Source organism: Oryctolagus cuniculus, chromosome 17 (assembly GCF_051225735.1).
Source record: "Oryctolagus cuniculus isolate XC-2025 breed Fujian yellow rabbit chromosome 17, ASM5122573v1, whole genome shotgun sequence".
Taxonomy (NCBI): Eukaryota; Metazoa; Chordata; class Mammalia; order Lagomorpha; family Leporidae; genus Oryctolagus; species Oryctolagus cuniculus.
Window position 1 is genome coordinate 3,522,231 of NC_142883.1, and position 21,933 is coordinate 3,544,163.

Consider the following 21,933-nt stretch of genomic DNA (forward strand, 5'->3'; position numbering starts at 1 on the left):
AGGTGCGGCCTGCCCCCTGCAGCACAGCCCGGGGCTGGACGTCCTCAGAGCTTCCCCCAGCTGCCGCCCAGCAGTTCTGACAGCTGCTCCCCGCATGCAGCTCAGAACTGACGCTGACTGAAAGAGAGAGGCGCTGGTTCGTGCTGGTGCCCATCCAGGGTAGGCAGGGGGCTGGGGGGGTGCTGAGGGCAGCCTTGGGCGTGGGGGTCGGTAGGGCCCACGGTGCAGGTGCCACGAGGGTGCTGTGGGTGGAAGGGAGGAGGCCAGCAAGGGGGCGAGGGCACTGACCGCACGGCAGACTCTGGGAGGCCCTGTGTGTCCCCCCACACACCCCACACAGAGCATCCTGACAGCGGGCGTCGGGGGAGACCAAGGATCCGGGTTCAGAGGCAGCAGGGCCAGGACCAGCTTGGGGTGTGGACATCTAGCCTGAGGCCTGGGCCTGGCCCCTGCCCTCCTGGCCACAGGGCCCTGGGCACAGAGGGAGCTACTCTGGGAGTGCGGTGGGTGAGTGGGCTCCGGGGTTCTCGGACACCTCCGCTCTCTCCCCCGCCAGGACCCACTTTCCAGGGTCAGCCTTCCTCCCTCCCTTCCTTTCTTTCTTCCTCTCTTCCTTCCTTCTTCTCTCTCTCTCTCTCTCTCTCTCTCTCTCTCTCATGTTTTTATTTATTTATTTGAAAGGCAGAGATACAGCCAGAAGAGGGGGGAGAGAGTCAGAGGAAGATCTTCATCCGCTGGTTCACTCCCCAAATGATCACAGCGGCAGGGCTGGGCCAGGCTGAAGCCAGGAGCCAGGAGCTTCTTCTGGGTCTCCCACGTGGGTGCAGGGCCCCAGGACTTGGCCATCTTCCACTGCTTTCCCAGGCCACAGCAGAGAGCTGGATCAGGAGAGGAGCAGTGCCCATACGGGATGCCGGCATCGCAGGTGCAGGCCTAACCGGCTACGCCACAGCGCCAGCCCTGGGGTCAGCCTTCCTAAGGAGGGGAGCAGAGTTGGGGGGGGCGGAGGCTGGGTCTGCTCAGCACCCCAACCCTGTCCTAGTCCAGGGAGAGACATGGAAGGAGAGGGCTTGTCCTCAGGGCCACCCCCAGCAGGGACCTAACTGAACAGAACTGCCGGGCCAGGCCCTGGGTCCTCTGTGACATCCAGGCCACCGACACCCTCCTGTGGGGTGACAGTCACATCACAGGATAAGGACGCTGAGCACGGAGGGGGGGGCCTGGGACTGTGAGAAGCGCTGGTCAGCGGCTCTGTCTCCAGCGGCCAGCGCTGTCCTGGGCTGTTGTTCTTTGGGGCTCAGCCGAGCCACAGGCGGGGCCCCCACTGTGGGTGTCCGGGGCACCCAGGGGTGGCGGCTCTGGAGCACCCGTTTCCTGCTGTGTGCTCCACAACAGTTGGGGTCTGGGGCGCCTGCCTCGTGCCCTTCACAGCAGAGCAAACCCTTGGTGACCACCCCCACGCACTCCCAGGGGTCCCCTGGCCTGAACGTTCTGCCGGCCCAATGGGGGGGCGAGGTGGCTTCCTGGCTGTGAAGCCCTCCCCTTGGAGCAGCCCCCAGCCCAGGAGGTCCTGGGCCAGAGTCCGGCTGTGGGTCAAGGCTGCCCCGCGTCACCCAGGCGAGACCCCAGGGCCCCAGCAGTCCCAGGACGGGGCATGCAGACCCACCAGGAAAGCTTTGGCTCTATTTGCCGGCCCAGCCCCCACACCCGGGGCCACTCTGGGGCCAGCCTTGCTCTCGGTCATCTGACTCCCCGGCGTCTGGCTGACAGGTGCATCTTCGGGCAGCTCCTCTGGGAGAGAAGTCGGGGCCCTCTGAGGTAGGTGGAGAACATGGCTCCCCCACCCAGCCAGGCATGGGGGCCAAGACAGCAGCACGTCCCTGAGAGCCGGGGCCAGGATACAGGCTTTGCTGTGTGGCTTTGAGAAATCTCTCAACCTCTCTGTGCCTGGTTCTGCACCTGTTCAGTGGGAAGGACCCAGCAGCCTCCCAGGTGACAGTGAGGAGCCGAGGGGCACTGCACGGGAAAGACCTGGCACGGGGTGGGCACTTGGCTCAGTGGTTAAGACCCTGGTTGGGGGCACGTGTCCCACGCTGGAGCCCCCGGGCTCTGGCTCCTGACTGCATCTTCCTGGGGACGCTCTCGCTGGGAGGCTCCGGAAGCTGAGTCCCTGCCGCTCGCGTGGGGTCCTGGGCGGAGCTCCCGGTCCCTGGCTTCTGGCCCCTGGCAGCTGTGGACGTATGAGGAGTGAGGCAGCAGGTGGGTTCTCCCTCTCTCCCTCCCTCTCTCTCTGTGCCTCTGCCTCCCAAATAAATAAATAAAAATGTAAAAAATAAAAAGCTACCAGTGCTAGCTGAATAGTCTGGGTGGGTATGAAAGCATCAGAAACGAGAGCTTTGGTCTGGGGGCGGGTGTGGCATAGCAGATATGGCCACCGCCTGCGCACCAGCATCCTGTGAATACTGGTTCAAGTCCCGGCTGCTCCACTTCGGATCCAGCTCCCTGCTAATGGCCCGGGAGAGCAGCAGAGGATGGTCCAAGTGCTTGGGCCCCTGCACCCACGTGGGAGACCTGGAAGAAGCTCCTGGCTGCAGCCTGGCCCAGCCTGGTGGTTGCTGCCATCTGGGGAGTGAACCAGCAGATGAAGCCCCGCCCTCATTCTCTCTCTCTCTCTCTGTCTTTCCTCCTTTTTCTGTAACTCTGCCTCTCAAATAAATAAATCTTTAAAAAGGAGCTTAGGCTTTGCCTTTGCGGTGTGCCCTTAGAGCTGCGCTGTCCAGCCAGCCACTGTCCAATGTGGAGGCTGGGGCAGCCGGTGCCGGAGCCCGGCTATCCCGAGATTTTCTGGTGTGAAATGATGGGATGGTGGGGCTCATGGTGCGGTTCCCACGGAGCAGTCACGCTCCATCCTCGGCCGTCCCCCGGCTGTCCGCTGGCCAGTGACCCTGAGCATCCCGTTCTGGGGAGGACCCATCCACCCCAGGGCTTAAGTGAGACGGCTGACGTCACACCTGGCCCAGCAGGAGCAGAGCCGAGCGCCAAGTCCACCCATCAACCAGGTGGAAGCCCATCCACGCTGCTGCAGGCCAGGTGCGCCCTGGCCACCCTGGGTTTAACTAGGAATGTTCTGGAATGCGGAGCTCCAAATGCACTTTGGCCATGTGCCGCAGCTCTGCTGCCCAAGTGCCCACTGGGTACTGAAGTCCTGTTCCACCCGCTCTTAGCACAGGGAGTTTTCACCCCAAAGTTCCAGAACCAGGGACTGTTGTAAAGGCAGGAGTGGAACCCAGGGCTCCGTCCAGGTCCTGAGCCCACAGCCACTGTCCCTGAGGTCCTGCAGTGTCCACGCCCTGCCTGTGGCCCGGGGTCTGGGGAACACTTGCTCCTCTGGGGAGACACTTCCAGCAGTTCCAGGGACGCCCCAGCCCTGCTGCTGGTCCCTGACAGCCCAGAGGATGCTGGGAAAAATCCCTGCCAGGGGCACAAGCCCCTCCCCCGCCACGGCCATTTGGAAAAGGGGGGCTGTCTCCCCGGGGAGCATCCCCCAGGAATAACAGCCGGGAGGCCTACTTTTGGAGATAACCGCCGTCATAAACGTCTCATTACTGTAATTAAAGCCTCATCCGTCACTGACACGGTGTTCCCCGAAGCAAGGATGCAGCAGCCGGTGTGAGGGGCAGCGCAAGCGTCTACACTGCGCTCTCCCTGCCACCATAGCCCCGGGGGCCTGGACGGCCTGGGACGGGGGGCTGGACGGGTCTGGGACGGGGAGCTGGACAGGCCTGGGACAGGGGGGTGGACAGGCCTGGGACAGGGGGCTGGACGGCCTGGGATGGGGAGCTGGATGGCCTGGGATGGGGAGCTGGATGGCCTGGGACAGGGGGATGGACAGCCCGGGATGGGGGGCTAGACGGGCCTGGGACGGGGTGGTGGACAGCCTGGGACAGGGGGGTGGACGGCCTGGGACAGGGGGCTGGACATGTCTGGGACAGGGGGCTGGACGGGCCTGGGACGGGGGGCTGGACAGGCCTGGGACAGGGGGCTGGACAGGCCTGGGACGGGGGGCTGGACGGCCTGGGTCAGGGGGCTGGACGGGCCTGGGATGGGGGGCTAGACGGGCCTGGGACAGGCGGCTGGATGGCCTGGGACAGGGGGTGGACGGGCCTGGGACGGGCAGCTGGATGCAGCGCAGGGAGTGAGATGTGGCGGGAACCCAGCAAGATGGGGGCAGAGTTAAGGGCAGAGCCGAGCCTGGACCTTGCAGGTCCAGACCCAGGACCCAGGTCACCTCGAGGTAGCTCGTGTCACCCCGCCCCGGGCACCCTGCATGAATCCCGAGCTGCAGATGAGGCCCTAGCGTTCCTGTGCGTCCCAGGGAGGAGGAGGCTGGGCTCTGCGTCGGCCACACCGAGACCAGGCCCTGCCTGCAGCCCAGCTGTCTTCCTGGGCTCCCTGGGTCCCGGCAGGAGAAGCCCCCCTGACCTTGGCCTTGCTGCCCTTGCTCAGGCACCGGCTCATCTCCCCAGCTCGCTGGAGCGGCCGAGGGGCACGGGCGTGTGCCGGGCTCTGCCCAGAGAAGCCCCCACAGCAGCGGCCTGGCAGTGAGGAGAGCCAGGCTCGGGGAGGCTGAGGAGCGCACCCCGGACACGCAGCTGGGAGGGGCCTGCAGCCCCCCCCCCCCAGCCCAGCGTGCTGCCTGCCCCGCCCCTTCTGCTCCTCGTCCCTCAGTGCGGTAGCCCCACCCACTTTCAGACAACATCCCGGGAGCCTCTCCTGCTGGCCCCCTCCGAGAGGGGCCTGGCTGCAGCTGGACACTCGGAGGCAGGCGGCAGCTCTCCTGCAGGCTCGGGGTGGGGGGTGATGTTTCCCGTGCCAGGAAACCTGGGGTCTGCTGTGGACGGCCAGGGCACCTTGGGTGGGGTGTGGGATGCATAGGGGTGCACAGCTCCCTGCTATGGCCTGGAAAGCAGTGGAAGATGGCGCAAGTCCTTGGGCCCCTGCACCCACGTGGGAGACCCAGTTGGAGCTCCTGGCTCCTGGCTTCAGACTGGCTCACCCCTGGCTGTTGCAGGCATTTGGAGAATGAAACAGGAAATGGAAGATCTCTCTGTCTCTCTTTCTCTCTCTCTCGTCTTTCTGCCTTCCAAATAAAAAAGAGAAAATAAAAAACCCTATTAGAGCAAAGAAAAACAGTGCCATGGGCCTGAGTATCCCCCCTGCGCCCTCCCTCACCCCAGCCCTGTGCCCCCCGTGGGCAGCTGGGCCCCGGGCCCCTGTGAACCCCTCCTGTCCTTTGCAAAGGACCCTCTCCTCTTGCTTGGACACTGGCCAGCACCGGGACACTCGTTTTACTTGTTCTGGAATCTTCTTCGAGAGCCGCATGTGCCACTCGGCGACGTGCCTCAAGGGAGCTGATCAGGTGCCTGCTCGCAGCGGCCCCACAGCCCGCGCCTGCGGGCAGCACCGGTCCCCCGGTAGCGGTCTCTGAGCCCTCTCCCCGCACTCTGCTGCTGCAGCCACCCCCACCTTCCACGCTCCATGGACGCCCGAAGCCGTGGCTGGCACCGAAGCCTTTCCACACTGCATTTCTCTGTACACACACCTATGATGAAACGTAATTCCTGGATCAGGCCCGGTGACGTGGACAGCAACAGCTGACACTAAAATAGAACAGCTAGAAGTTACGTAAAACTTATGCATTGCTTGTTTCTAGAATGTTCTGTTCCATGTGTTTGGGTTGCTGCTGAGGCCGTTGGCAGGTGCGTATGGTGGTTAGGGGGGCGGGGCCGTGGGTGCTGTGGTTATCCCCATCTAGCAGACACACCCTTAAGCCTGGGAGGGGCTGTCACTCACCCAGGGTCACACAGCCTGTTGGAAGCAGGGACAAGGTCACACACAGCTCCTGCGGCTTAGGGAGACCCCTTGGTATCAAGCCTTCCTGTCCACAGCCACGGGAGGCCGGCACTGTGGGCCGGGACCACGCCACAGGGAGTGGCCCCAGGACGGCAGGCGGCTCCCTTCACGTCCTGCACGCTCCATGCCTGGAGCTTCCAGAGAAGCGAGGACCCAGCCCCTGCCTTGCTCACGGCTTCCTGCTCCGGAGTGGGCGCAAGAGACGCCAGTCAGCACCACAGACTCTGGCCCCGCCCCACCGTCCCTGCAAATGGCCCGTTAGCACAGCCCGGGCTCTCGCAGGTGCGGCCAGGAGAGTCGGGAAGGCACTGGGCGGGGACGTTGTTCCTGGGGGTAACCGTCTCAGTTTGAGGTCAGATTCTTTGCTGGAGCTGCATCCGCTCCCGCTGGGCTGTGGAGAGGTGCGCTCAATAGGGTCATACGGCAGGGAATCCCGCTACCCGAGGCTGGTGAGCTGGGGCAGCTCCAGGGCCAGGGCAGCAGGGCCAGGTGGGCCGCAGGGACCCTCCCTCCTGGGCTCACCTAAAGACGCGAGGGGCTTCCCTTAGCCCTTCAGGGTCTGCACCGGAGGCAGGAGGGGTCCTCCCGGACCTCTGCTCAGGGGCCATTTCCGCCCTGAGAGCCCTCTGGCTGGGACAGCCGCTGCCTGGGGGGGGGGGGGGGCTGGGAGATGACCACCCAGTTATCGGCCAGCTTGGTGGCCCTGCTGGGCCCCTCGCCTCCTCCGGCTCCTGCTCTGTCCCTGTTGCCACAGACCCTGGCCACACCAGGAGTGCAGGTCTGCCGGGAGGTGGCAATCCCAGAAAGTGGAGGAGGAGGGGAGGGGGGGGGTGAGTCCCGTGCTGCGGGGGAGGGGAAGGGAGGGGTGAGTCCTGTGCTGCGGGCCTGGGGCGTTGGGCAGCCTCGGCCCTGCTCCTGTTGGGGGAGGTGGCTGGGGGATCCCTGGTGGTTTTGTCTGCCATGGCCTCCAGGCGGCCCTCTTGTCCTCAAACAAGGGTTTTTGTTTAGTGAGGGACCCTCCGATGTGTCCATTTCTTTGGCTTGCAGCTCAGCAGAATGAGAGAAGCATTGGTGGCCTCCAGGCCTGCTGGGCACCAGCCACACGGCCGTGTGGACACCACTGCCACTCAGGGAGGGTCCCCTGTAGCGCGGGCGGTGACTCCTCCCCATGCACCTGCAGGGACCCCGCCGAGTCTCCACACTGCTCCCCTGCCCCTCCCCGTGGCCGCCGTCCCAGCCACGCCGTCCAGAGGCGGCCAGCGCGGTTGCCCCTCGTCTGCTCCACTTTGAGTTCGCCTGAGCTGACTCAGCTTCCGGCGACGCCAGACCGTGTTCTAAAAATAAGCACCGCGCCCAGAGCAGAGCGAGGCTCCCACACGCGCTCCGTGGTGCGAGGGAAAGGGAGACAGCCTGGTGGGTGTCACCAGTGACAAAACTCAGCCCCGCCGAGCTGTCCTCTGTCCTCGCCCCCAGGCCAGACTCCCTGGAAGTCCTGGGGTCCCGGCAGCGTGAGGGTGGAGGGGTGGGGGTCCCGGAACTGTGAGGGTGGAGGGGTGGGCATCCCACTGTACCCCGTGTCCTTGAGAACCCTCGGGGATGAGCGCAGCCCCACGGCCAGCTCTGCACAGACACAGCTGCATTAGTGATTCAGGATTTAAATTTTTTGTAAAGATGGATTTATTTATTTATTTATTTATTTGAAAGGCAGAGTTACAGAGAGAGGGAGAGAGAGAGAGAGAGAGGGAGGGAGGAAGAGAGGTCTTCCATCTGCTGGTTCACTCCCCAGATGGTCGCATAAACCGGAGCTGCGCCGATCCAAAGCCAGGAGCCAGGAGCTTCTTCCCAGTCTCCCACACAGGTGCAGGGCCCAAGGACACGGGCCATCTTTCCCAGGCCACAGCAGAGAGCTGGATCGGAAGTGGAGCAGCTGGGACTTGAACCAATGCCCATATGGGATGCCGGCACCGCGTGCGGCAGCTTTACCCGCTACACCACAGCGCCAGCCTGCGGGATTTAGATGTGAACATGGATTAGTCGTGCCCGGAACACGGCCCCGGCATTCACACGCAGCCCCACACGCTCCTAGTGTGAACAGGAGTGGCAGCTGCACCCCCTTCTCTCTGCGCCGCCCTCCTCCCAGCAGGCAGTCTCCCCAAAGCAGAGGTCTCAGTCCGCAAGGAGCCCAGCCAGCCGGGGAGACAGGTGCCCAGAGAGCTGAGCCTGTGGGGGTGACTCCTGGAGAGAGGAGCGTGCAGTCGGGGATCCCCAAGGCCCACCCTCCCTGAGTGGGACAGCAGAGCCAGACAGCTGAGGCCCAGGGGACGGGCCCTGCCTCTGCCCTCGCGGGGGCCATCCAGCCTGCCCTTGGCCTTGGGCGCTCCTGGCTCTCCGGTATGCAGACGGCATGGCCCTCTGAGGTCTCCATATTGCAGGAGCCAATTCCTGTAGGAAACTCCCCCCCCCCCCCCCATGAGATGGAGGCTGTGGAATCCCTGCCTGGGTGGTCTGCAGCCCCTGCTCTGAGCCTGCAGCAGCCGGGGGCGGGGAGGGGTGGGCGCAGGCTCCGTCCCTCGTCCCTTGGCTTGCATTTTCTCAAGCCGGTTCTTCCAGGCCCTGCTGCCCTCCGGGGTCATTTGATTGTGCCCCTCACTGCCTTTGATCCTCCGAGCTGCCAGGCTCGTGGTTCCAGCGTCTGTGGTGGCGGGAGACTGATTTGAAAGCTGCAGCCTGAGAGGCCACCCTCTGGGCTGCTGTCAAGTCGATTTCCACGGCCTCCAGGGCGCAAGTGGAAAACACGGCCTGGGGACAGAGCTGCTGCCGGGGAGAGGTCCCCCAGTGTCCCCAGGGCCCCTCAGGCCGCAGCGGCCCACTCTCCTCGGCTGATTCCTGGCTGCCAAGGTGGGGGCCTTCACTTACCCACACATACAGTCACCTATCATCCACTCGGCACTCTGTCCTTCCGTCCATCATCCATCCATTCATGCATCTGCAACTCTGGCTACCCTCCCACCCACCCACTCCCCAGCTCACCCATCCATCCCTCCAACCAGCCTCTACCCAGCCAGCCAGCATCTCCCATCCACCCCCCCACACCATGCATATGCACCTGTCACGTCGATACACCGATACACCGGGTGCCAGCCGCGTGTCCCCTGCACACTTGACGGCTGTGCAGGGGCTGCTGCCCCCGAGAGATTGTACTCCGGCTCCATGATTCTGCTCCCCGCGCTGGGCTGCAGTAAGCGGGAGGACACGGAGGCCGAGGAGGCCGGCCCTCCCTCGGGGACGGCAGACAGAGGACAAGGCCTCACAGGCAGGGGGCGCATCTGCCGGGTTTTGAACTTGGTGCAGCTTTTGGCCAGGCGGAAGAAAGACATTTCTTAGGAAGGAAGGAGCACGCGGGACAGAGAGAAATTAGCGAACACACGAGGGGCCGTCCTAGGGGCAGCGCGCTGAGGCAGCCTGGCGCGTTTCGTCTCTGGCTGGCTGTGAAAAGACCCAGGCCGGCCGGGGAGGATGCACTTCCGCTGTCAGGGCTGTGAGGTTTCCATAGCGATGGGCGCTGGCTGCAGCTCCAGCTGAAGTTTTCCACCCCTTCCAGCCAAGTGCCCAAGACGGCTTCTTTTTTTCTGTTTTTAGCAAAAGATTTAGTGGGGCCGGCGTCGTGGCGTAGCAGGCAAAGCCCCTGTCTCTGACGCCAACACCCCACGTGGGCGCAGTTGGAGACCCGGTTGCTCCACTTCTGATCCAGCTCCCTGCCGGTGCTCCGGGAATGGTGGCGGAGGATGGGCCACGTGGCTGGGCCCTGCACCTGCCTGGGAGACCTGGAGGAAGCTTCAGGCCCAGCCCCAGCGGTTGTAGCCATTGGGGAGTGAAACAGGGGGTGGGGGATCTCTCTCTCTCTCTAACTCTGCCTTTCAAATAAATCTTTAAAAGAAAAAAAAAAAGAAGTGTGCATGAGATCCAAGAGAACCAGCCCTTCAACCACTGGGTGTGCAGGGGCTCCAGCACCCTGCCCCTCTGTGCGTTAGCAGAGCCGCCTAGGGCCGCCCACGTCCAGGACGAGGGCAATCAGGCGGCAGGGCTGGTAGGAGACACGGAGACTCCCACGACGCGGTTCACCCCGCAGCAGATCGGCTCGCCCAGGCCTCGGTCCCGTTTTACAGGGAAGGCAACCACGGCGCAGCAGGGTGGGCTTTGCTGTCAGCGTAGACCAGTACTGCCTGAGCTGTCCGGGGCGGAGCCAGGTGTGACCACAGCAGGTGACAAGCAGCCCTGCTGACGGCCCCTGGTCAAGGACATTAAGGGCACAGTTGCAGGGGAGCATGGAGGGAGACCACCCACCACGGGCACTCTCGGGGTGCCCATACAGGGTGCCGCGCAGGTTCTGTTTAGGGTGCGGTCTGTGCTGCCTTGGGGGAGGGTCTAAGGAATCGGGGACTCTCTCTGGATTGGACGCTTCCGCTGACGCGCGTGTGACCAATGACACCAGGTTTCGTTTGCCGCACTCAGCGGAGGCCGACGCAGGCTGCACACTTTGCACACGTTTCCCGATCGGGCCGGGCTCCGTGGACACCGCGGCTCCCATGGCATTGTCCACTCAGCCCCCCGTTATCTCGACTCTCGGAACAGGGGCTTCCCAGTGACAACCCTTCCCTGGGGGCTTTGCCTGCTGCTCTGGGCGCCCTCATGGTGAGCGGCCGGAGCCCCGGGCCCCTGCGTGGGGAACGTGGAGCTCCGTTGCAGGGTGGAACCCCTGCCATTCAGGGCTGATATTCTATGAAAACAAATTTCTTCTTAAACTAGAACTTTTTAATTTTATTACTAGTGAGGAGGCCTGGAGTAGCAAAGAACATTGTATTTTCTTTTTTCTTTCTCTTTTTAAAATTAATTAATTTATTTGAAAGTCAGAGTTACACAGAGAGGGAGAGAGAGAGAGAGAGAGAGAGAGTCAGAGACAGAGAGAGAGGTCTTCCATTTGCTTGTTCATTCCCCAGATGGCCACAATGGCCAGCACTGGGCCAGGCTGAAGCCAGGAGCCAGGAGCTTCTTCTGGGTCTCCCATGTGGGTGCCGGGCCCCAAGCACTTGGGCCATCTTCCACTGCTCTCCCATGCACATCAGCAGGGAGCTGGATGGGTAGTGGAGCAGGTGGGACTTGAACTGGCGTCCCTAGGGGATGCTGGCACTGCGGGTGGTGACTTAACCCAGTGCACCAGAGAGCCGGCCCCAGGACGTTGCATTTACACGATGAAAAGCGCTCTTTGAGGTCCGATGTGGACACCAAATCGTGGACTTCGGGGCCCGAGGCCGCCTTGGATGAGGTCTTGTGTGATCCCTGCACGTTACCCACGAGGGAGCAGGCCCAGGGGGCCTCGGCCAGCCCTGTGCAGGCCGCAGCAGGTTTGAGCACCCGGAGGCTCCCGACAGAGGGGCCGGGGGGGGGGCGGGGAGTGGGTGCTTGGCTGGCTCTTGCCGGCGCCACCCCATGAGGTCTTTCCACGGGACTTTTGAGGGGTTCAGTTCCTGCAGCTCAGCCCCGGCACCCACTCCCGGGCAGCGCCAGGCCCCGGGGGGTCTCTGTCACGTCTCTGACGCCCGCGTGGACTCAAGCCATGGGTCAGGCATGGCTCCAGTCTCAGGCAGCTCCTACCGTAGCCTTCACCCTGTTCCCGGGAGGGAGCTGCGGCACCCATGGCAGGGTCCCTGCCCAGCTCCGTGGGAGGACAGAGAGCCACATGGCAGCTGCGGCAGCTCTACTGATGAGCCGGGGCCGCTCGCTCACCTCTGCCCCACGGCTCCAGGAGTCCGGGGGCAGCGTGAGGCCTGGGAGCACCCTCTTCACACGGGGCCACGCCCCATCCAGGGCACCACCAACCCCACCCTCCCCAGGACCAGGGGCCAGACCACCACGGACAGCCCCGCAGCCAGAGCGCTGAGGTGGCCCACGCTGGCCGGCCCTGGGCTGCCTAACCTGACACAGACACCACTCGACCCACTGTGGTGCTCCCCGTGTGGTCTGCACAGTGCCCTGGACCCCTCCTCTGGGGAACTGTGACCAACAAACACTGTTTTACACTGAGGGAGGGTGGGAGGGAGGGAGGGAGGGAGGGAGGGAGAGAGAGAGACAGCGCGCACCTATCACTGGGTCACGTCCCACGCTGGCCTGGCCTGGGACAAGACTGGGGCCCCGCCAGGAGCTGCATCCAGGGTTCCCGTGTGGGTGGGGTGGCTCAGTCCTGGTGCCATCACAGCCGCCTCCGGGGTCTGCAGGAGCCGGGAGCCGGGCAGGAGCCGGGGAACACAGGCGCCTCCAGGCCAATGGCGATGCCAGCCACCGAGGGATGTTTCGGGGCCCTGTGCCCTCAGCTCTGGGCCCAGCAGGCGGCCATCACCGGGCAGGACTCAGGGGTCATGGGCTCCGAGGGTACCAGGTGTGTGTGCCTTGCTCTCAGCCGGCCGGGACAGGTGGACGCGGGCGCTGCCTCCATCCCCGGGACCCTAGAATTCTGGCACCGGTGCCGGTCTCTGCCCAAAACCAGCTGGGCTGGGACACACAGGGGCCGCGGAGGGGGCGGGACTCCCGGGACAGCAGTGCCACCGTGGGGCTCCAGGGTTCACCTCTCACTCCGTGGACAAGGGCAGGGAGGCCCGGATGTGCACGGCTCTGGAGGACAGGGAACCCAGATCCGGGTCCTTTCCGGCCCTGAAGCGAGCTTGAGGGAGATGCTCCAGCTCTCGCCCCCTCTCCTGCGCTCTCCCGCTCCCCTCCCTGCACGAATCTTGGGGAGCCTTCCCTGTGCCGGGTTCTCCCTCCTGGTCACTCTCCTCAGCTGGGTCGGAGCAGGGGACACAGGAAGAGTGTGGGGACAGTGGGCACAGGCTGGGGCGTGCTCTCGGGGCCACATCGGCTGCCAGCCTGGTATGGCAGGGCAGGTGTACCCCTGTAGGGCCGGAAGACCCTCCCCGTGTCTCCCTGAGCACCTGCCCTAGAGCGGGGCCTCTGGGGTGCTGGGGGGTCTCCCAGGCTTCCCCTGCAGCTGGGCAAGAGCGAGGCTGCTCAGCGTCGCCCTGCCCCCTCCCAGACGCTGAGGGCAGAAGATTCCTCCCCAGGAATCCTCGGAGACTCTGGGCTGCTACCAGGGGAAGGCTCTGGCTCCTGTGCAGCTGTCCTGGGCCTCAGGGCACAGCCCGACCACCCCAGAACAGGGAGCTCAGAGAGGCGAGCCCTGGACCCCGCTGCAGTCTGTGGGACACGCGGCTTCCTGGGCTCCACTCCAGGTCTTGGGGTCCAAGCTGGGCTTGGGGCTGGAGCTCTGCTTGTCTCCTAGCCCGCAGGGGGGGCCGTCGCCCGGGGGTGGGCCCTGGCAGAGGGGGCCGGTGAGGTTGAGGGGTGCGGGCCCCTGTTAAGCTGGGAGGATGGTCAGCTTCTCTCTGCAGGGGCGTGACCGTGCCCAGCAGAGACCGGGGGAGCAGGATGGGGAAGACGGAGGCTCGAGCTGGCCGGGAGCCTCGTCCTCCCCGGGCTGGGCTCACGGCCAGGCCCTCCGCGGATGAAGATGTTCCAGCCGCATCCTGGGAAGCAGCCAGAACCTGCCAGTGAGCGGGCAGCTCGCAGCTCAGCTCACATGCAAATCCGGGGCCCAGCGACTGTCCCGTCGTGCAGGCGGCCGGCAGCCCCTCGGGGGACCTGGGATTCTCAGGGGTGTGGGGGAGGCTCCCGGCTGCCCGGCCAGGGGCTGCCAGGCACGTGACTGGCCCATTCGTCACAACTCAATGGGCCGGCGCGGGCCGGGATGCCAGCTCTGGTTCTTGGCCGAGGAAACAAAGCCGCCGCCACTGAGCTAATGGGGAGGGAAGGAGGCGGGGGTGGATGGGCACGCAGGGAGAGCAGGCATGCCAAGGGTCCCGCGCAGTGCCACGTGCCGCATCCTGGAGAGGGTGGCGGATGAGGGCCGAGACAGCTGTTTGGAGACTGCCTGGCCCCTCCCCGGCCTGCACCTGTCACTCAGCTCTCACCAGGCCCTTCCACCGGGAAGATCCCAGCTGCCGGATGGGAGCTGCAGGGGCTGGGGACGGCCAGGGGCTGTTCCAGGACCACAGAAACCACTGGTCCTGTGCCTCTGCTGAAACTGCGTGAACAGGGGCCAGTGCTTGTGGTGTAGCAGGTAAAGCTGCCACCTGCAGTGCTGGCATCTCATATGGGAGCAGGTTCAAGTCCCGGCTGCTCCACTTCCCATCCAGGTCTCTGCTGTGGCCTGGGAAAGCAGTGGAAGATGGCCCAACTCCCTGGGCCCCTGCACCCGCGTGGGAGACCCAGAAGAAGCTCCTGGCTCCTGGCTTTGGATCAGCACAGCTCCAGCCATTGTGGCCAGTTGGGGAGTGAACCAGCAGATGGAAGACCTCTCACTCGCGCTCTCTCTCTCTCTCTCTTTTTCTCTCTGCCTCTCTATAACTCTGCCTTTCAAATAAACAAATAAATCTTTTTTAAAAAAAATCTGTATCCATCTACCCTTTCTTTGAATCTTGGCTCTGCTCCGCTGGGCCCTGGGCCCCTGGGCCCCGGGATTCATGTCGCAGCCTGAGCTTTGAAGCTGCCGTGTCAGCAAGAAAGGGGCCGTTCTTCCTACTCGGCCGATCGGGAATCCGAGTTCGAGGGTCCTGTCCCCGCCTCCCAGGGAAGCCACGGCAGGAAGGCGGGTGGTGGAGTCTGCGATGTCTCCGCTGCCAGGAGCTCTGAGACTGGATCCGGTGCGGCTGCCCCATGGGGTGGCACCCGCAGCCCCCAAGCCCCACCCCGCCCCGGTGGGTTTTTTGGTTCCCAGGGAATGACAGTGTTTCTCCGTCTCCTCCCCTGCTTTCTACCTGGGTGTTTAGGCCATTCACATTTTTAAAAAGATTTATTTATTTGCTTATTTGAAAGTCAGAGTTACACAGAGAGGAGAGGCAGTATGGAGGGTCTTCTATCCGCTGGTTCACTCCCCAACTGGCTGCAATGGCCAGAGCTGCATCGATCCGAAGCCAGGAGCTTCTTCCAGGTCTCCTAAGTGGGTGCAGGGTCCAAGCACTCAGGCCACGTTCCACTGCTTTCCCAGGCCGTCAACTGAGAGCCGGATCGGAAGTGGAGCAGCCAGGACTCGAACTCACATCTATATGCAGTGCTGGTGCTGCAGGTGGAGGCTTAACCTACCATGCCACAACTTTGGCTACAACAAAAGACTTTTTTTTTAGATTTATTTTTATTATTTATTTGAAAGTCAGAGTTACACAGAGAGAGGAGAGGCAGAGAGAGAGAGAGAGAGAGAGAGAGAGAGGTCTACCATCAGCTGGCTGCAATGGCTAGAGCTGTGCCAATCTGAAGCCAGGAGCCAGGAGCTTCTTTCAGGTCTCCCACATGTGTGCAGGGGCCCAAGCACTTGGGCCATCTTCCACTGCTTTCCCAGGCCACAGCAGAGAGCTGGATGGGAAGTAGAGCAGCCGGGACTCGAACCAGCGCCCATATGGGATGCCAGCACTGCAGGCGGAGGCTTTACCTGCTACACCACAGCGCCGGCCCCAAAAACAGACTTTTAAAGGCCTGTATGCCACATATGAAAATCAGCTGTGAACTGTACAAATTCTAGAAGGAAACATAGGAAGAGAGTCTCCGTGACCTTGGCATTGAGGGGATACCTGAAGCACGAACAGAGAAGACGCCGACGAACCAGACTTGGTCAAAGTGGAAAACCTGCCTGTCACTGTCGGGATGCGGGACAGACAGACCGCAGGCTGGGAGGGAATGTTGGCAGCCTCAGCCGGCACGGGGTTCGTGTGCAGAACCTGCAAGGGTGGCTCACAACGCGGCAGCCGCTCCCCGTGTCCGGGGCTGCGTCGGTGACCCGCAGTCATCTCCGGTCCAGACCCATTCAATGGGAAACCCCAGAAATGAACCATTTGTCACTTTTGGTTGGGCCCCTCTGTGAGCGGGTGGGGAAGTCCTGCACCATCTTGCTGTGTCCTGCCTGGGGACGGTGCGTCCAGGCTGCGTGCACCCCCACTCCTCGGTCCTCGGCAGCCGTGGCAGCTGTCCCGTGGGCCGGGTGGTATCACAGAGCCGCGTTCAAGTCACGCTTCTTCCACTTGACAGCCGTGGAGTCAGTGCTGGTGGTCAGAACGCACCCGGGAGGAACTGTGAAGTGGTTTCCTCTAAAGGGAGAAGCCGCCTGTGACACCGGCACTGCACACAAGTGCTGGTTCGAGTCCCAGCTGCTCCGCTCCCGATCCAGCTCCCTGCTGACGCACCTGGGACAGCAGCAGAGGAGGCCCAAGGTGGAGACCTGGATGGAGCTCCAGGCTCCTGGCTTCAACCTAGCCCAGCCCCAGACACTGTGAGCATGTGGGGAGTGAACCAGTGGGTGGAAGCTTCTCTCTCTCTCGCTCTCGCTCTCGCTCTCTCTCTCCCCTCCGTCACCCTCTCTCTCCCTCTCTGTCCTTGTCACTCTGCCTTTCAAATAAATAAGTCTTTTTTAAAAGTGAGGTGGAAGCTCCCCACTTGGGAGGGGAGAATCGTGCGGCCAGGTTGCCGAGAGCTGGAGCGGGTTACCGCTGTCCGTCTCTTACTCTGCCTGTCGTATAAACGAAGCTTTGTCACGGCACAGGCCAAGGAAAGCGTGTATAACGCCGTGTCCGGTGCCATCGGCGGCTCCCGGCCTTGGAAAGGGCCCTCCTGGACCGGGGAGCCGCCGTGAGCGCCTTGTCCCCCACAGCGGGCAAAGATGGCAGCTGATGGCTTCTCCGTGGCCCCGCCCGCTCCAGAACACCCCGCCCCATCAATCTCAGCCATGGTCTCCTTAACCCCCCCGGGACGGCTGGGCCCTGCCATGCCCCGTCCTGGGCGGTGGCCAGGAAGCCGCCCAGGCTGGGAGCTGGGGGCAGCCGCAGGCTGCTGCGCGCCGGGCCGTGGCTCTCTGCTGTCCAGCATTTCCGCACTTGGCTGCGTGAGGTGGAGAGGAATCAGCCGTTCCTGCATCGCAGCCGGGCGCGCGCTCGCCACTGCTCACCAGGGCGGGCACGTGGACTGCAAAGAGAAAGTCCTTCCTCCCTGCTGGCCAAAGGCCGCTACCACCAAGAGGGCGCTCCCCACCCACCCAGCTCTGCATCCCCAGCAGGGCCCCGGCCCCGACCCCTGGGCCCCACCAGTGCCTCCCCGCCCCCACGCACCTGTCCCAGCCCTGGGCTTTCAGCCGCTCCTCTGCCCCCAGGCAGTGGCTCTTCCAGACTCAGGACGCAGCCCCCAGCTCCTCCCGGCTTTCCCGCTGCACCGCACCTGCACCTCCTCGGCTGTGCCTGGTGCGTGGTGACAGTCCCTTGTCCTGCGAGCCTCCCCTGGGCCTCCGAGCGGCTCCGTGTTTGATGAACACACGCCTTAAGTAAACAGCGCTCCGGGAGGGATGACTGACAGGCACGGCTGTGACCCACGACCCCGCTGGAAGGGAATGAAGACAGATGACCCCGACAACATTCCTGAGGTTAATCCCCACGCCAGGGGTCAGCCGGCTTTGTCTGCAGGGTCCAGGGAGTAAATGTTCTGGGCTCAGAGCCACGCGGCCGAGGCGGTGTGAAAACAACACCACGTGTAGCTTATGCTCGCACACGTACACGCATGCACACACATGCATATAGGGCTCACACATGCACCCGTGTGCACACATACACACACACACACATGCACCTGTGTGCACACATACGCACACACACATGCCTTTAGGGCTCACACATGCACCTGTGTGCACACATGCATGCAAAGCTCACACATGCACGCGTGTGTACATGACTGTGTGCACACACACATGCACACACAGGTTCTGTTAGGGACGTGTTATGGGTTGAGTGTGGCCCCAGGCCTTCAACCCCACTGAGAGGAGGAAGCGTGGCCTGGTTGTGGGGTTGGGAGGCGGGGTCTTGGGCGCGTGGTTAGGGTCAGATCAGAGAGCGGCTCTGGGACTGAATCCAAGTGCTTTTGCAGGGAGGAGAGAGGCCAGGTGGGGACACACACACACACGCACATGCACCCGTGCAAACGTGCACACGCCCGTGCACACATGTGCTCCCTGTCTCAGGTACCACCTGGGGACACTGCAGGCAGTGGGCGTGGCCCGGCCAGCCTCCACCTCCAGAACCATGACCGAAAGTGACCTCCCTCCTCGGGAGTGCCAGCCTAGCCACAGCCCTGAGGTAGCAGCACCCGGGCCAGCACAGGACGGACGTCCCCACAGGACAGGCCCCCAGACGAGCATCTCCCCTCACCCCACCCCCTGCAGGGGGACCCCTCCCAGGAGGCCAGAGTAAAAACAAGCGTGGGAAATGCAGACTGTGAAAAAGATGTAGCTGTCCTAGGTTTTTGCACCAAAGTGACCTTATCCTTTTGTCCAGTTTCCTGAGAAACTTCCTGAGCTACCTGTATTTATTTATGAAAAAACACGGGGCACCTGTCACTAGCACCTGTAGGTGTGAGTGTGCAGGGTACACACAGGTTCACCTGTCTCTGTAGGTGTGCAGTGTGCAGGGTACACACAGGTGCACCTGTCTCTGTAGGTGTGCAGTGTGCAGTGTACACACAGGTGCACCTGTCTCTGTAGTGTGAATGTGCAGGGTACACACAGGTGCACCTGTCTCTGTAGTGTGAGTGTGCAGGGTACACACAGGTGCACCTGTCTCTGTAGTGTGAGTGTGCAGGGTACACACAGGTGCACCTGTCTCTGTAGGTGTGAGTGTGCAGGGTGCACACAGGTGCACCTGTCTCTGTAGTGTGAGTGTGCAGGGTACACACAGGTGCACCTGTCTCTGTAGTGTGAATGTGCAGTGTACACACAGGTGCACCTGTCTCTGTAGGTGTGAGTGTGCAGGGTACACACAGGTGCACCTGTCTCTGTAGTGTGAGTGTGCAGGGTACACACAGGTGCACCTGTCTCTGTAGTGTGAGTGTGCAGGGTACACACAGGTGCACCTGTCTCTGTAGGTGTGCAGTGTGCAGGGTACACACAGGTGCACCTGTCTCTGTAGGTGTGAGTGTGCATGGCACACACAGGTGCACCTGTCTCTGTAGGTGTGCAGTGTGCAGGGTGCACACAGGTGCACCTGTCTCTGTAGGTGTGAGTGTGCAGGGTACACACAGGTGCACCTGTCTCTGTAGGTGTGAGTGTGCATGGCACACACAGGTGCACCTGTCTCTGTAGGTGTGAGTGTGCATGGCACACACAGGTGCACCTGTCTCTGTAGGTGTGCAGTGTGCAGGGTGCACACAGGTGCACCTGTCTCTGTAGGTGTGAGTGTGCAGGGTACACACAGGTGCACCTGTCTCTGTAGGTGTGAGTGTGCATGGCACACACAGGTGCACCTGTCTCTGTAGGTGTGAGTGTGCATGGCACACACAGGTGCACCTGTCTCTGTAGGTGTGCAGTGTGCAGGGTGCACACAGGTGCACCTGTCTCTGTAGGTGTGAGTGTGCAGGGTACACACAGGTGCACCTGTCTCTGTAGGTGTGAGTGTGCATGGCACACACAGGTGCACCTGTCTCTGTAGGTGTGCAGTGTGCAGGGTACACACAGGTGCACCTGTCTCTGTAGGTGTGAGTGTGCAGGGTACACACAGGTGCACCTGTCTCTGTAGGTGTGAGTGTGCATGGCACACACAGGTGCACCTGTCTCTGTAGGTGTGCAGTGTGCAGGGTACGCACAGGTGCACCTGTCTCTGTAGGTGTGAGTGTGCAGGGTACACACAGGTGCACCTGTCTCTGTAGGTGTGAGTGTGCATGGCACACACAGGTGCACCTGTCTCTGTAGGTGTGAGTGTGCATGGCACACACAGGTGCACCTGTCTCTGTAGGTGTGCAGTGTGCAGGGTGCACACAGGTGCACCTGTCTCTGTAGGTGTGAGTGTGCAGGGTACACACAGGTGCACCTGTCTCTGTAGTGTGAGTGTGCAGGGTGCACACAGGTGCACCTGTCTCTGTAGGTGTGCAGTGTGCAGGGTACACACAGGTGCACCTGTCTCTGTAGGTGTGAGTGTGCAGGATACACACAGGTGCACCTGTTTCTGTAGGTGTGAGTGTGCAGGGTACACACAGGTGCACCTGTCTCTGTAGGTGTGCAGTGTGCAGGGTACGCACAGGTGCACCTGTCTCTGTAGGTATGAGTGTGCAGGGTACACACGGTGCACCTGTCTCTGTAGGTGTGAGTGTGCAGGGTTTGCACAGGCTCACCTGTCTCTGTAGGTGTGCAGTGTGCAGGGTACACACAGGTGCACCTGTCTCTGTAGGTGTGAGTGTGCAGGGTACACACATGTGCACCTGTCTCTGTAGGTATGAGTGTGCAGGGTGCACACAGGTGCACCTGTCTCTGTAGGTGTGAGTGTGCAGGGTACACACAGGTGCACCTGTCTCTGTAGTGTGAGTGTGCAGGGTGCACACAGGTGCACCTGTCTCTGTAGGTGTGCAGTGTGCAGGGTACACACAGGTGCACCTGTCTCTGTAGGTGTGAGTGTGCAGGATACACACAGGTGCACCTGTTTCTGTAGGTGTGAGTGTGCAGGGTACACACAGGTGCACCTGTCTCTGTAGGTGTGCAGTGTGCAGGGTACGCACAGGTGCACCTGTCTCTGTAGGTATGAGTGTGCAGGGTACACACGGTGCACCTGTCTCTGTAGGTGTGAGTGTGCAGGGTTTGCACAGGCTCACCTGTCTCTGTAGGTGTGCAGTGTGCAGGGTACACACAGGTGCACCTGTCTCTGTAGGTGTGAGTGTGCATGGCACACACAGGTGCACCTGTCTCTGTAGGTGTGAGTGTGCATGGCACACACAGGTGCACCTGTCTCTGTAGGTGTGCAGTGTGCAGGGTGCACACAGGTGCACCTGTCTCTGTAGGTGTGAGTGTGCAGGGTACACACAGGTGCACCTGTCTCTGTAGTGTGAGTGTGCAGGGTGCACACAGGTGCACCTGTCTCTGTAGGTGTGCAGTGTGCAGGGTACACACAGGTGCACCTGTCTCTGTAGGTGTGAGTGTGCAGGATACACACAGGTGCACCTGTTTCTGTAGGTGTGAGTGTGCAGGGTACACACAGGTGCACCTGTCTCTGTAGGTGTGCAGTGTGCAGGGTACGCACAGGTGCACCTGTCTCTGTAGGTATGAGTGTGCAGGGTACACACGGTGCACCTGTCTCTGTAGGTGTGAGTGTGCAGGGTTTGCACAGGCTCACCTGTCTCTGTAGGTGTGAGTGTGCAGGGTTTGCACAGGCTCACCTGTCTCTGTAGGTGTGAGTGTGTGTGCATAGTTGTATAGCCCGTGCCTGGCTGTTTGCTACAACTTTATTTCCAAATGCAGTTGGAGGTGCCGGCTTCTGCCTACAGGCCCAAGCTTGCCTTCTCTGCCCCAAACTAGGCCAGCGGGCGTCCCCCAGCACCCAGGCACCCCCGGGGCGACTGGCCCACTGTGCCTGCCCCCACAAGGCCCCGCCCCATGGCACTATCTTACCTGGGATCCTCTCAGGACCCCCCTTGGGTAGGGGAGGAAGCTTGTCACTCCACAGGGCCTGTCCTTGCACTCGTGTCCCTCGCAGGCCCTCAGGCTGTGTGTGCATGCATGGGCCTGTGTGTGCACGTCTGTGCACGTGTGTACATACATGCTCGAGGACATTCTGAGCTCCCAGTGTCTGCATCGGAGCAGGGACAGGCCCACGGGGGCTTCCGTGTCCGGCTTTTGTCAGCACACTCCCCCCAGCGCACTGTCACCACGATAGTGGCAGGGCCTGTGGGCCAGAGGGTGACAGGAGCCCTGTCCCGCGCTCCCAGGGACAGGGACCTGGAGATGAGAAGTTACAGGCAAAACTGCCTTGAGACGCAATCCAGCAAGGAGGGCCTCGTCCACCTCGAACGGCTAAAACAGAGAGAGAGTTTCAAGCGCAGCGTGGAGAGACCCAGGGCCTGCGAGGCCGGGACCCCCCGCCCTGCTGCCTTGATGGGCCGGGGTGGAATTTGCTGTGTGTAAAT

At 62.3% G+C, this 21,933-nt stretch overlaps 2 long non-coding RNA genes across 2 annotated transcripts; both read right to left on the bottom strand.

The window, feature by feature from the left end:
* Positions 1 to 7,572: 7,572 nt before the first annotated feature.
* On the bottom strand, positions 7,573 to 9,728 carry LOC138846117 (uncharacterized). The gene is made up of 2 exons (XR_011383511.2): positions 9,020 to 9,728; positions 7,573 to 7,917 (listed from the first exon to the last, which is right to left on the bottom strand). It is a non-coding gene; the product is annotated as an uncharacterized LOC138846117 (long non-coding RNA).
* Positions 9,729 to 15,132: 5,404 nt separating this feature from the next.
* Positions 15,133 to 17,016, bottom strand: LOC149121071 (uncharacterized). The gene is made up of 2 exons (XR_016224364.1): positions 16,881 to 17,016; positions 15,133 to 16,193 (listed from the first exon to the last, which is right to left on the bottom strand). It is a non-coding gene; the product is annotated as an uncharacterized LOC149121071 (long non-coding RNA).
* Between the last annotated feature and the right edge of the window lie 4,917 nt (positions 17,017 to 21,933).